This window comes from Protopterus annectens, chromosome 8.part0, assembly GCF_019279795.1.
Source record: "Protopterus annectens isolate FY-2018-M chromosome 8.part0, PAN1.0, whole genome shotgun sequence".
NCBI lineage: Eukaryota > Metazoa > Chordata > Ceratodontiformes > Protopteridae > Protopterus > Protopterus annectens.
In genome coordinates, this window is record NC_056741.1 from 108,446,745 (window position 1) to 108,463,132 (window position 16,388).

Genomic DNA, 16,388 nt, shown 5'->3' on the forward strand with positions numbered 1-16,388 from the left:
CATAATGGAACAGCTTAGGCAAACATTATGAAAATACAGTAGAACTGAATAAAACAGTATAATTCACTAGGCAGATAGTAAGTGCTTTAGAAAGTGGTACGTGTCTACTCTTTAGATGAGGAATCAGCTCAAACTGCCAAAGTTGGTAATTTCAGACCATGTGTTCTGATCTGACCACAGACTTCTGGAGCCTTTAAGTTAAGACAGCAAGCAAGATGCCTCACATGTTTTATCTCAGCAGGGATATTGAATGAACCTATAAAAAATTAGCTAGGAATTCAGCAAAAATTGCATACTTCCAGACTGAAGCAGCAGTTTATTTCTCTGCCACAGAACTAGTATAACTTGTTTTTAAAAGCTAAAATTTGACAAAAATCTAGCTGAAAACAGAACAGCAGCAACATTTTGGAGGAGAAGAAAAAATAAATACTAAATCAGATATCAGAGACACTTCAGCAATGCAATTAACACCCAGGCAACTGTATAAATACAACAGAACAGTTTTTTAAAACAGTAAAAAGCACTTTAAAACAGAAGAAAATAGCACTTAAATAATTCACTAGGAAACTATTAAGTCCGTGAGAAAACAATTCTTTCTGCTCCATATGTGAGGATTCAGCAAGGTATGTACTAGGACTGGTATGTCCTTGTGGGCAATTTTAAGCCTTAGAACGTTTCTCTTTCAAAGGTGAGACAAATCATGTGACTCTGTGAAAAACACCTTTGCCATTACACCAACCTCCAGTCTGAGCAGGGGAATCAAAAGATCCATTTTGAAATGAACTAAAAATTCAGCCAAAAAAGTGAACATTTGCAGAATGCAGTAGTAGTTTATTTCTGTGCCACAGAACTACTACTACTGGTTTTAGTGCTAACACTTGACAAAATACTAAATGAAAAACATACAAGACAGCAGCAAAATTTATGAAAAGCAGAGGGAAACATTAAACCAGATAACAGAAACAGTTTAGCAATCCTAAAATGGCCAGGTAATTCACACACACAGCGTGCAAACAACCATGTAAATCCAAAATAAAATGAAAAGTACGCCCAAACTATTTAGGATTCACTGAAAAAACACACCCTTCAAAGCAGCAGCCTTATACTAAATTCTTTATTTCACCAACACAAAATTAAGCGCTTTCATCCACAAGGATGTGGACTTCATCAGAATGTCAATTAACAGTTAATTACACTATTTATAAGCCATTTTGGCGCCAAAACAGTATTTATGAAACATCTTATATTGCCAATTAAGTAATAAAACTATTGGATACTAAAGTTCATTCACACAATGCATATGAAATTTGCAAACCTTATTAAAAGTCCTAACATAATATTTTTACCATAAATTAATAAAACAAATAAATGAATAAAATAATAAAATTGTACATATAACAGTATGAATCTCCTAGTTAATACATATACATTAATCTAATAAAAATTAAAATTGATCATATAAAAACAATGACTAGGGTTGCATGTTTATTCCTAGTGTACTAATTGAATACAGAAAACATAACAATATGTCATAATAATATGTCAATGGATTAAACAAAAATACAAATATGTAATATATTGCACAACATCCTATCTAAATGGCTTCATATTCATTCCCCTATATCTGCATATGTAATATGGGCTTAATAGTGATATAATCAAGTCCAGGGAAATTTAAAGCATCTGTCAATAACTGCATCTAGTTTCCTTGTACCCTAAAAGGGCTTTAATATTGCCCCCTCTTGGTCCTATTTTGACCTGTTTGAGAATGGTAAATTTAAATGTGTGTTCATTTCCTATAATGGCCAGGCCATGGTATAATGAATATATATATATATATATATATATATATATATATATATATATATATATATATATATATATATATATGGATCTACTTCACAAGCTTGAAGTTCTAATAAAAATAATAAAAGCAAACATTCTTTTTACATTTTTGCAGGGGGTAAGCCCATCTGCACTCCCATACCCCCTGCTAAATAAATATGCTAACTTTGAAATCACACTACAGTGAAGAAAACAGTAAATTTCTCATTCTGCACTGTACAGCAATCTCCATTCAAAATGTTTGAAGTTTCAAAACTTCAGTCTTATGGTCTCGACCATTTGTAGTTCGAAGTTTTGAAACTTCAAGCTTGTGAAGGGAATCCATATATATATGTATATGTGTGTGTGTGTGTGTGTGTGTGTGTGTGTGTGTGTGTGTGTGTTTTTGTGTGTCTATACACACACACACACACACACACACACACACACACACACACACCAAAAAGTAAAAAGGTCACACAGACAAAAAGTAATAAAAACTACAAGAAAAACCCTAGACAATCTAGAGTTTTCACTGTGTAATATCTTAAACCTTCTGTAGGGACTAGGGAAGGTGATGGTGTTGATGGTTCGAATCTGGAAATATTCACAGGCCCAGAGGATATATGCAAATGACACCTTCTGAATGTATGTATATTTTTTATGTCTTTATGCATGCATTCAGGCCAGGATAAACCCCTCTAGCTGTGGAGATGTATGTGGCAGCCTTCTAATGACCTCATCAGCAGAGCATAAGTTGACTATTTGGTTATACTTTGGAAACACAGGGTCTTTAAACCTAGCTGACGTCCATAACCATTAAGGTTTCAACTAATATCCAAACCTAAGAGTAAAAAGGTCAAACAGACAAACCAATTAGTAAAAAACTACAAGAAAAACCTAGCTAAGCTAGAGTCTTCACTGTGTGATACCTTAAACATCCTGTAATAGAGGCCCATGGTATATATGCAACTGATGCCTTAATAACATCAAATGTCTCTGCTATATGGCTTCTGAAAGTCCATGAGTTTTTTTACCTTTTCTTTTTCAGTCTTTATAGATACATTCAGGATAATAAAACCAAACACCACTAGCTATGGAAATGCATATTTTGGCCTTCTTATGACCTTGTCAGCATAGCATAAGTGGACTGTTTGGCTAATCTTTGGAAACACAGGGCATTGTGGAGAGCTGGGTTTAAAGACCCTGTGTTTCCAAAGTATAGCCAATCTGAAGTACTTGATGCCCTTAAAGTGTTATTTATAATTAGACAGAAAGTGACAGAAGCAGTTCTCCATTGGCTCTTGAAATAAATGAAATATTCATTCAGGTGTCTCAGTTTGTAAGCCCATAAGGCAAACCACCACACAAGCAGATGTTCTGGTCATAGGTGTTTCCATTGTGAGACACAGATGTCCACTCACTAAGCTGAGCAAAGAGAGGTTTACAGTCATCTGCATATCAGAGGCCAGGATCTACCTTATCATACATGTTCTCAGGTGACTGAAACTCATGAAGTATCAGTATGACTCTATTATTTTACATGTGGGTATAAATGACTGAGATGTACCTCTCTAGACTATATGAAGAGGAACACATGATGGAGCTCTCAGAAGATGTGCCTCAGGCTAGTATGAACATAACATTGAACAGAATTCTACCTTCTCCAAGGGTTATGCTGCAATATGAGCAGAAAATAATTGACTTTAACAACTGTCTTAAATTTTGGTGTCATTTGAAGAGTATACCATATTTGTCAGCTTGGGAGGATATGGTTTATAGACCACACATTAATATCATTGTTAGTCTTAGTCAATTTCATGTCTAAAAAGCATATCTCATTATCAGAAGAATTGAGTTTGAATTTCAAAAAACTAGTTTTTCCATGGAGATATTCAGTACATTCAATCAATTCAGAATGAATACCTCCCAGATTAGAAACATATCATCCATGAAATGCTTATAAAAGGATATTTTAGATCTAAACTTAACTGGGCCATTGTAAATAAATTAATTCTCCCATTGATTTAACGTGATGTTAACATATGTGTTGGCAATGGGAGTGCCCATTCCCACTCCAGATATTTGGTAGCAAGTTTGTTCATCAAAAATAAATACATTATTACTTAAAGAAATTTCTAAAAGTTCACACAATGGCTCAATTTCTCTCCCATTCATATCTGTATTTTCCCATAAAAAACTACGAACTGCATGAACACCAAAATCATTGGGGATGACCATAAAAAGGGAATTAATGTCTAAACATTCAAACATAAAATCAGTTAATTTTTCATTCTTCTGCCATTCAGATTATTTGGTTAGAAAATTGAATGATAGCTCCTTTATTCATCCTGTATATAACTCTTAACCTTATTAAGATAACTACTCAAAACAGTTTGTAAATATAATGATATGGGTTCTGCTACCCATCCAGTCCCAGAGATTATAAGCCTCATGGGCAATGGGATAAATCTTTATGAATTTTGGGTAAGCTGTATAGTAATGGAGTTACAAGACAGGACAATTCATACCAACGAACACTGATACTATAGCTGATATCCTCACAGACCTAAAATTGTTTGTGAGGAATCATAATCTGAAATTAATTTCCAAGGACTCTTTGACAGCAACGACCAAGGCACCAGTTAGCCATCCTAAAATATCTGCATTTTCTGATGTTTGCGAGTGTGATCTTTGTTAATTATGTGAACAAAAACAAAAAGACAGACTATATAATTTAACACCTGAACAGCATGGAGCTTTAATGAAATTACAAAATAATAATGGCATTATCATCAAAGAAGCTGATAAGGGTGGTGCTGTGGTAATTTTGAATAGGGATGATTACATGACATATTTGTATGATTTTTTGAGTGATGTTAGGACTTTTAGAAGAATGAATATGTCTAATGTTGCTTCTTTTGTTGCTAAGGTTAATATTTCTATGAATTACAAATAACACAACAACCCAATTGATTTATTCAACTTTTTCAATGTCCTCTGTCCAGTAACTCTAATACTACATGGCTTACTCAAAATTTATAAAGGTCTAACCCATCCCCATATGAGGCCTGTAGAATCTGGGAAGAGATGGGTAACATAACCTATATCATTATATTTACAAACTGTTTTCTGAGTAGTTTTCTTGATAAAGTTGAGTTATATACAGGACACTGGGGATTTTCTAACCAAATTATTTGAATGTTCGATATACGTAACAAGTAACTGAAACACAAATACCTTGGCAAGGGTACATATTGCACTTGACTTTCTTATTAAAACAAAAAAAAACTGTTCAAAAGGAGCTTTATTGAAGTGGGTAGCAATACAATGAGTATTTTCTTATACTTTTCTAATATTATTATTTCTGGTTGTTCTTATCTTATAAAGTGATGATGATGGTGATACTTTGATTCAAACAGCATACAGGAGCTTATGTTTCTTAAAGCAGCATTTTTTATTTGTGTTTAAGTAAATAGAGCTAAGTAATGATATACAATAGCTGATACACACCAATGTCACTGTCTTTGTGGTCATTACCAGTCTAAATGAAGAAGATATGAGGTTAAGAGCACAAAAGAGAACACAAAATGAAATTCATTTGACAGGATTTCTACTTTACATTGCAATGTGCTTCAGTTAAAAAAGTAACACTGGTGATAGTAATAAATGGAATAACCATTAGCTGAACAGAAGCTTGCTGTTCCAAAGAAAAAATGTCTCTTGCTCCCCTATTTGGGCAACATGTACCCTTCAAGAAGTGTCACTGTTTCCTGCAAATCTCACAATCACTTATATTCTATATGCATTTGGACATAAACTTACAGCAGAATGTTGTGAATGCTTACTCCATGTCAAATGGGGAAGGCTACAGTCAGAAATGCCAGCTATAAAGCTACTGTTCAAGACATGAAACACAATTATTGTCTTATTTAAACTCTTGTGATTTTGATAAGGTGAACAGATAACTGCAGGGATGTACACAATGTGTGTAATAACATGTAATTATTTATGGCAGCACAAAGAGGTAGATGATGGATGGTTATATCAAGTATGTTCCTTATCCTCTTGGCGACACCTCCTTCCAGATGATTGCATCACATCCTGTTCAGTTAACTGCAACTGCCCTTTCTAGGTAATGCATTTGAAGCCTTTTAACCTTAGATAATCAGACAGAGGATTCTAGTTGTACAGTCTATGCATCCAACTTATGTTATGTGTCAGACAAATAAATGAGCCAGATTCTATTGATTTTCTGGTGCAAAGACCCACCCCCCATTCTGTTACCACGACTGGGCCTCCTAATTCCATTATTCCTCAGGAATGTATTAATTCTACAAGCAAATAGAGAAATGAATCTCAATTTATAAAACATTAAGTATGTGTTTATTTTCTTCTATTGTACAGGTCCACCAAGACAGGAAGATAGAAGAAACAAATATCAAAAACAAATGGATTTGATAGGTCTATCTATTATGGCAGGGATCACTGTGCTGGTGATAATTATATTCTTTGCGGTGTCTCTTCCTCTGCACCTTAGGATGATTTGTAACTAATGATGTATACATGTGAATTAATATATCAATGTTTAAAAAAATGCAGCCCATCTCACATGTTCTTAACTTAAAAAAATGTGTTAATTTTATCATCTATTGCATGCAATATGTATATAATAAAGGTAAAATCCAAAAATAAGATGAAATAGTTTGTTTGTTATTCATAAAGTTCATATGATGAGGAGAGTTTGGCATAATGGTTAAGTTCTTCACCTCGTATGCACAAGTTTCAGGGTTTAATTCTCATCTAGATTTATTGGCTAGGCTTAAAATGGCCTTTCAAGCCAGTTACCCTCGTATTCACCTATGAATCGATAAATGCTGGTTTTAACAGTTGTCACTTGGTAAGTATAAAAAGTTGTAATATACTATTAATGACTTTAGTAAATGTTGTAAAACAGTGAATTAAAACAGAAGGAGGGAAGGGAGGGAAGAGTCTGGAAGGCTTGCATGAGAAACGTTTTCTCATCAAATTTTATTGAACTCTAAAATAACAAGTAATAATGAATAAAAACTGGCACAAGTTTCTAAAATTACATTGCATATGTTGGGGGTTAGCCACTTTTTAAGCTGGATAGCATAAAGAAAATGAGTGACACATTGCACTGACAACTTACACAAAGAAGTTGTAAGTTAAAGGCATGGGTCTGGCTACAAAATGTACGGTTTAACTAGCTCTTTGAGATGTAGAAAAACACCAAGGTTCAGTTCCCATAACCAGACCCAGAGAGAGCATTAGGCTATGTACGAAGATGCCTAGAACCTGTATCGGCTGAGGCCTTCATATTGGCTTGGAGGGGGGGGTGCGATAAAAAAATGGCATTCTCTGTAAATAAAACAAGTCTGAAGACTTCCATAAACACAGAAGGGGCTTAGAACCTTATGGGAGACTTTCTATAAGGACACAGGAGGGCTTTAGGACCTCACGGGAGACTTCTGTAAATAACAGCATGCCCCAGAAACCTTACTGTTAGGATAATAACATAATGTAAACCACAGAAGATTTAATTTAACAGACAAAGCTAAGGCTATCACAGTGAGAGATTTGATTTAATAGTGAAAGCTGAGGACATCAGAGCAGCTAGCAAAAGGGAATTATCCCACAAATGAAGCAATGTGTGTGCAAGCCATTGAAACAGTGAGTACAGCAGCAGCAAAGTTGTGTGTGTAATGCCCAGTTATGTGGGCTGTCTAGTTAAATGACTTTATTCAGAGTCAAACCCTGAGCCTTCATAATTGTCAAGTAAGTGTCTTAAACCTCCACATCAACTGTAAGGTCTCCTTTAATTTAGTTATGTATTTATTCATTTTTATATATTTTTGTAAATCTCTGAGCATTTCAATCTATCAATGTCAGTCATAGAATTTCTTAGGTGCATTATTCAGTGTTAGTGATGTAACAGGTAGGCTACTTGCCTTTGGTGCAGAAGCCTGTCAGTTTTCTTCCCACACCAAGTAGGCGACAGGTAGCTTACTTGCCTTTGGTGCAGAAGCCTGTCAGTTTTCTTCCCACACCAAGTAGGCAACAGGTAGCTTACTTGCCTTTGGTGCAGAAGCCTGTAGGTTTTTGTCCCACACCAAGTAGACTTATTCCTGACCCTACTGGGCAGCACTTGGGGGGGTACGTACGTGCGGCATTCCTGAGGGTGTCCCTCTTTGGATGAGATGCTTACTTACCTATCAGCCTGTTGGCTGTTTGCCATCTGTTCTCTATTGCATATCACCTGCTCATCATTTTTTAAATAATATAGGACATTTTATTCTTGAAGGGCAGCAGGCACTGAATTTGTAGATGAAGCACTGAAATGCAAAGTTGTTTGCCAGTACCAAACTCATGAACTAATTGGGTATAGCTCAGGCTTATGCTAGATTGCATCTCACCATGTGTGTCTTTAATGTAGGTATGTTGGTATGGGGAGCTTTTGTTGGCTTATTGTCTCCACCTGGGGCATTTCTATTTGCTTCAATTTTCTGTGGGCCAATGTAGATCTGAACGCTAAATGACCTGAATTATTGTTTAGTACTCAATTTCTGTTTGGGAATACAGAAGACTGTATGAGTTTCTATTGCAAATTTTAATATTCATCATGCTGGGTTTTGTTGTAGTGATCTGGAATGGGGACCATTTACTCTCATCTGCACTGGAGGCCTCTGCCTTATCACTCTACATAGTTTAGGCTAGTTTGTCTTGCATTTGTTTCCATTTTTCTTTTTTGAATGGAATTGTATTGTTTTTATTTTCTTGCTAAATCTTTCACCTTCCTGGGTTAGTTTCTCCAAGTGATGTCTGGTTTTGGTTAGGTTAGGGGAAAAGAATTGTATACCCCAAAAAAGTGTGGAAGATTTTAATCTGAGGATGAACTGTTGGCCTGCCTTTCACTGAACCTAGTTTCAGGGTTCCTACCAATGTATGAGAGAAGTTCATCAAGTTTAAATGTCTCCATTCTCAATTCAAGATTTAAAGTTCACAGGTATATGTATAGCAGAGGCAGTCCACTCAATGCATCTTAGCTTTTCAGGAAGCTATTTGTAAGCCAGTGAGCACCTCAAATTATGTCATCCACAAGTGAGTATAATGTGCCTTCTTAGTCCATCTGTGACAGTGGGAAGAGAAGAGTAGTTGCTATTCTGCTCCTGTCTGGTCCTGCTCATTTCCAAACTTTGCAAAATGTTGTTAATGGAGGTGGTTTATTAGATGGTGTTATCTTTAAATATTCCAGGATGATTTACACAGTTTCTTCTGATTCTATGACAGTGTGGGTGCTAAGGAATAGAGGAGGACTTAGCAACTTTGCTAACCAACTTGAGAGCACACTTTACCTTTGAGAAGGCATTATGTCCTTTTATTTGGCTTTATTTTTGTGTTTTCAAGCACAGACTCCAGTGTGGCCAAGGACACAGTTTGTCTGCATTACAAAACTTTTTAGAAAGGATCATAGTAACAAGAGACTGAATTAATTAGGTGTTAATGATCACAGTAGTGGACATACTTCAGCCAAATCAATTGCCAGATCATTTGATGCTGTGGGTCATCCTGAATTCCTTAAGCCAGACCCTGCACATTTGGATCCTCTTCACCTATTTTAGCAAAGAGAGGATTTCCAAGAAGTCATCAGTGGCTACACTCAGCATCGTCCTGAGGCAGATGAAGAGGTGACTAACCCCCAACCTATTCTTTGTAACTCCCTAAGTATGATCTTCACATCAGGTTGTGAAAAGCCTTTGTAATGAATAGTTAGATATTCTAAAGGACTTGCATAATTTATTTTATTTATTTTACATTTGTTTACCAGGAAGGTCAAACTGGGCTACTTCTATCCCATTTTCAGTGGAGGCCTGAGGAAAAACCTCCAAATAGTACATGAGGTTAACGAGAAAGATGTAGATATGTAAAGCATTGTAGGTTTCACACAAATTATACATAGATTTAAAATATGTTTTGCATAGATTTGTAAAGCAACGTAAGTATCACATGTAATTATACTTAGATTTATGGCATCATAGGTTTTACACATAATTGTATAATATAGACAATGGCTAACACTTTTAATACATTAAAGGCAAGGTTGTTGGAAATAGATTCCAGAGAGAAATACATATTTATGAGTTCATATATTGTTAGCAGTAATAGAAGTTCAGGTAACAGTATAAGTAGACCACACAGAGTAGATAGGTATTGTCTACCTATTACTAAACACAGGTCCGCACCCTATCATTCAGTGCTGCCTAGTCTCTGTTGACTTTACAGCCTTCTCTGAGTACTGCTTGCAGCTGATCATGGCCACCAGTAGTTTATGCTGTGGGCTGATTACTTCACTGGGGATGGCTTTGACACCAGTGGTTTATGCTGTGGGATAACTATTTTAGTGGGGATGAATTTTTATCAAGATGCTTTAAACAGAGTGAGATGTATGCACTGTGAATTCTGCCCACAAGTCAACAAGCTTGCAGTTTTAAGGTTCAACCACATGATGATGTTCTCCTTTTTTAGCAGATCTTATCTTAGGGAAGGAGACTTGAAGACCATTGGACAATATGAAAATTATGCAAAATTACTTTCAATCAATGTTCGGAGTTCCACTGAGCAAAGAGCACAGTTGCCATAATGGTTAGGATCTTTGTTTCCCAAGTACAAGGTGCAAGGTTTGATACTGGCCTCTGAGTAATGATGGGTGTTTACATGTTCTTTCAGTGGGATTTCTTCTCTCCACTCAAAAAATGCTTGCTGGGTGTATCCACATCAAACTCACCCAAACATGGAGTCATGAGCAACAGCACAGACCCTAGGTGATGGTTATTGGGAGGGTAGTTGTAAAAAAAACAACTGTTTTATGCATTAACTGTGAGACATATTTCTTTGGACTAGATGAAGATAGACATTATTGATCTCTCTGAATATGTATCCCAAGCTGGTATGTTGCTAATATTGAGCAGCATTCTACCTTCCTTTACCAAGGATGATGACACAGTATGAACAATAGATAACTGACTTTGATAATTGGCTTAGCTTTTGGTGTCTTTCCAGGCGGATTAAATATCAGAAAGAGTGGACATGGTTAACAAACCACATTGCTTTGAAAAGGATGGTCTACACCTGTCTCCCCTATGCTTCCAAATATTGGTTAAACTTCATCCATCCCCTTAGACCCTTTTTTGGGCAATGCCAAAATGACAAACCTACAGACATAGCAAACAAAACTGAAAGAAACCTGAAGGTGCTACTGCTCAATGCTAGGAGCCTAAACCAAAACCTTAACACCCTACAAGGTCTTCTCATGCTGGAGAATATAGGCATCTGTGCTGCTACGGAGATATGGTTGAAATCTGTAGAAAGTACTCCAGTAGTGCAAGACTATAGTGCTTTCCACACATTTAGAACATCAGCTGCACAGAATGGGACAAAATGTGGAGGAGTCTCAATAGATATTAGCAAAAAGCATAATTATACGTTGGTTAAACAGGATGATGCCTGGAATTTATCCACATGAAAAATCACCATAGACAAAGTTCCATACCATATCCTAGCAAGCTATAGGTTACCCTCCACCTCCCTAGAATACAATAGCTCGTACCTGGACCTACTGCAGACACTCACCATTAAACCAAATACCCTATTCATGGGAGATTTTAACTACACTTCTACAGGCTAGGAAACATAAGGTCCCTCATACTTACCGGTGCAAGGATTCCTGGACCTTATTACACAAATAGCACACCCACTACAGGTTCAAACATAGTGGACCTGGTAATCACCAGTATGGGAGAGCATTGCACTGCCCCCCAGTATCACTTTCTAGCTGGTGAGGTCAGACTACAGAGTTGTCGTCTATGAAATGAAAATCAACTCAGTAACTATAGCAAACCCTATAACAGTTAGGAACTACTTCAGAGTAAGCTACATCCTATTAAGCAATAGCGTGTCAAAATTCATTGCCCCTCTCAATCCCGAGTTCACAGTAACCTATGCAGAATTGTTCACAGAGATGCTGGATAACTATGTAAATGGCTGTATAGAGCCTGCTGTACCTACTAGAAGTCAGCTCAAAATAAACTCTAAAAACAAACCACAGTGATAGAATCTTAACTTTAATAGGGTTTATAACAAAAGGAAAAAAGTCATGACTAAAGTCAGGAAGTACAACTCCCATAATGATAGGAGCTCTAATTAAAATAAACAGGAAATTAAAAGGCTAATTAAGTCCAACAAGATCATTTGCAAAGTCAAGATAACCTCACAGGCTAAAGACAACCACAAGGTTTTTTACAGCTATATCTCAAACATCAAAGGCAGCATGCATTAGTGTACCGAACTTGTGATCAATGGTGTCACTTTCACTGACCAGAATAATATAGCAAATTTGCTGATTGACAAATTCAGCTCAAACTTCACCCCTAACTCCCGCTACCTTGCACTATGAAATACCTACTAGTATAGTTCTCCAACTATTAACAAAGAGCAGGTTCTGCTGGTGCTCACTAAGTATGAATACACTGCTTCAGTGTGCCCCAACACTATCTCAGGATGCCTCCTAAATAGCTTGAAATATGACTTATCAGGACCACTTGAGTCACTTTTCAACTATAACCTCACAGATGGCTTTGTACCATGAGAATGAAGGATTGCAACCTTTATCCCACTTCACAAGGGTAGACCAGAAATCGATCCTGGAAACTACAGACCTATTAGTCTGACTAGTCTAATATAAAGCCATGAAACAAATTATCATGGAAATGGTCAATAAAGATATAAGAATCCTTCAGACAATGGACACAACTAAGTTTGGCTTTGCCAAGGGAAGTCATACCTACTAAAACCAATGAGGAAAAATGGTGCATACCACCTACCTGGACCTGACTAAGGCATTTGAAACAATACCCCACTTGGGAATAGTTGACAAACTCACTGAACTGGGCATAAACCCCTACATAACTTGCTTGATTGTCAGCTGGCTCACAGACAAGACCCAGGAAATCAGGACTGGTGATACCACTCAACAAAGAGACCAGTCATCAGCATGGTAACTCAGGGCTCCATGCTGGATCCACTCCTATTTGGCATCTACCCCTGAGAGATAAAGACAAATGTCAAGGACTTTTAGCTGACGAAGTCCACAGATGACAGCAAATTGGGATCTATCATAGATGCTCCCATAACAAAAACATCTTACAAAAGGGTCTAACACAGACAAATAACTGGTGCCAAAGTCATGGACTAAAATTAAGTGCCATGAAATTCATTATAGTACTTTTTGGAAAATGCCACCCAGGCTAATTTCTCTGTCAATAAGACAACCCTAAGAATTATCCTGGTCGTCAGGGATCTGGGAATGTACATAGATAGCAATCTGGCTTTTGACCAAGATGCGGCCAAGGTAGTAAGAAAATCATTCTATGTCACTCAACTTATAAGTAAGGGCATGGTATCCAAGTCCAACAAAGTCATAGTGACACTTTATTCTGCCTTTATCAGACCCATAATTAAGTATAATATCCCCATCTGCGTGTACCAGACCAGACATATGCAACAGTTAAAATGCCTATGAAAGTTTCATACCAGGATAATCCAACATATAAACACATTGTTTTATATGGATCACTTTAAACCCTTATCTCTATACTCTGCCTCCTACAGGTTATTGAGATGCGATCTATGCCTGACATACAAGGCATCCTCAGATCCATCTCTTACTGGAACTTTTGCACAGCCATAAAAATGAACAGCATGAGAATCACTAAATCCAAGGATTTAAATTTTGCTTGTGACATAAATAAGACATGTTGGTGAGACAGATATTTGTGTCAGAGGATCCTCATGCTCTAGAACTAGCTTACTATCCATGTGAAACAGAGTCAGTCCCTAACCATATTCATGAGTCACTATGATCAATGGATGGGAAATTGGAAATTCAGCCTGGAATTGGTCTCTGTACCTCTGGTAGACAGAGGCAGACAGTAATGCCCAAACTAACACCCCAACCTCACATAATCTCTAAAATCTTCCTAACATACCACTTCCTAGCAAATGCTCATGATACATAGGGACCCAACTGGTTTGGATTGCATGGCAAGGCTTATAAAGGCCTTGGTGGTCATTAGCTTAGTGTATACCTATGAACCTATGAACCTATGGGCCCATGAAAGCAATTATGCTCAAATGGAAATCCCCTAATCCACTAACTGCAGAGGATTGAATCATAACTGAAAATGAACACTTGGTAGAAAACCCTTTAACAGAACTGAAAGAAATGGTTCCTTTTCACTGATCATACAAATCATTACTTGAACAGGGTCCATCATAGAACTGAATATTTCTGATTCTATTTTGGCGGTTCCTCCCTCATCAAGATAAATCTATTTTATCATGTGGACTTTGTCTCCACAGAAATAAGCAGAATAAATACAAGTAACTAAAAAAACTTTAAAACCAGGCAAAACCACCAATGATACAACCAATAAAACAAATAACCATGTGGCTAGGCAACAGGGTGTGCTACACAAGAACAGAGAGAGAGAGAGAGCTCGTATCAAGACAATCCAAAGTTTATTTAAAAGATTAAGCACTTTTGTCCTGTTCCTCTCAGGACTTCATCAGAATAAAGTCAAGTACACAACACCCAGTTTAAATAATACTACAATTACAAAGCTAATAAATCAACTTGCAGATATATCAATTAATTCTTAAAGAAGCTGTTTAGAATTGGAAAAACACAAATTAGACTAAAAAAATGAAGAATGGAAGGCAGGAGTCAGCAAATCCACTCGATTATTTTATTAGTGCTTTCTTCTGTCCAAATTACACAAACTTCTTCAGATAAAAGTTTAAAAGGATGTTACATCCATTAAATAGGAAAAGTCATATGACATCACTTCCTGATTCCTTTAAAAAAATACTTCAAAGTGTTTAAAGTAATAGTTCAAATCTTTGCTTTGAATGTTCAAATAAAAATATATATATAAATATACATATAAATAATTGTGAAAGTGTCACTTTGCTTGTCCAGACTGTTAAAGGACATTGTTTTGAAAAATGTGTCATCTTTCTAAAGCCTTTAAATTTAGCAAACATTTCAGGTTGCAGTTCTCATTGAGACCTGGATGGCAAAAGGCATTCAGCCGTAACTGCCAAATGAGTTCCTTCACTTCAAGTATTAAAGACCATGGACCCCCCCCCCCGGGGGTCAGGAGGGAGTTGTTCAAAAACTGTGAAAGAAAAGCTGTGGTGAATATTGTCAGAGATATGCCTGGCTAGTGCATTGGTAAGATTGTGTTTTCCAATGTTGTAAATATGTTCGTAAATTCACTGTTTCAAGTGTCTCTCAGTCTTACCCACATAAAAACAGCCACATTTCTCACACAGAGCCATATAAATCACCCCCTTTGTTTCACAATTGTACCTGCCTGAAATAGGGAAATAATTCCCCTTGATGTTTACTTTGCTACCAGTTTTGATGTATTTGCAGAAGTTACATCTTCCGCACTTGTACATACCAGGACTGGTGACCATTTTTTTAAAAGGTCTTTCCAACAATGCTTTTAAGTTGCAACCCCTTTTATATGTGATCCTTGGTCTGTCACCTAACCTAGAATGAATTAAAGGGTCAGCCGATATCAAATCCCAATTTTTGATCAAAGTTCCTTTTAAAATGGTTGCATTAGATGAAAAAGGGGTGATAAGGGTAGTGTTGAATTCTGCAGGTGTGCTGGTGTCAGTAACCATGTGTGTAGTTACAGAAGGGTGTCCATTTGGTGGACCTCCAATCCACCCCTTGCCATTCAAAATGGCTTTAAATACCTATTTTATCATGTGAACTTTGTCTCCACAGAAATAAGCAGAATAAATACAAGTAACTAAAAAAACTTTAAAACCAGGCAAAGCCACCAATGATACAACCAATAAAACAAATAACCATGTGGCTAGGCAACAGGGTGTGCTACACAAGAACAGAGAGAGAGAGAGATTGTATCAAGACAATCCAAAGTTTATTTAAAAGATTAATCACTTTTGTCCTGTTCCTCTCAGGACTTCATCAGAATAAAGTCAAGTACACAACACCCAGTTTAAATAATACTACAATTACAAAGCTAATAAATCAATTTGCAGATATATCAATTAATTCTTAAAGAAGCAGTACAGGCATTCAGCATATTAAAGATTTATATTCATCATGTGAGCACACATACAGCATTAAAACTAAGAATGCCAACAACAGTCGACGTAAGCACTCCTTACTCAAAACCTCCCATGATGAATTTTTATTTGGTATTTTGGAGTAAGTTGATATGGATCCTGGGGGGGTGACTGAGAGAATGCATTTCAATATAAAGAGATGTTGTGGCAATTTAAATAGAATGTCCTTACCTACCCTGATCTAAATGATTATGTTTCAGTGAAGCCTGTTTTAAAGCGCAGGGCAGCCAAATTGTAAAATCTCTCCTTTTATTATTGTTGTTTCAAACAATCTTTGTTTACATGGTTATACGACATTTCAGTCTCTATTCAAACTTTTT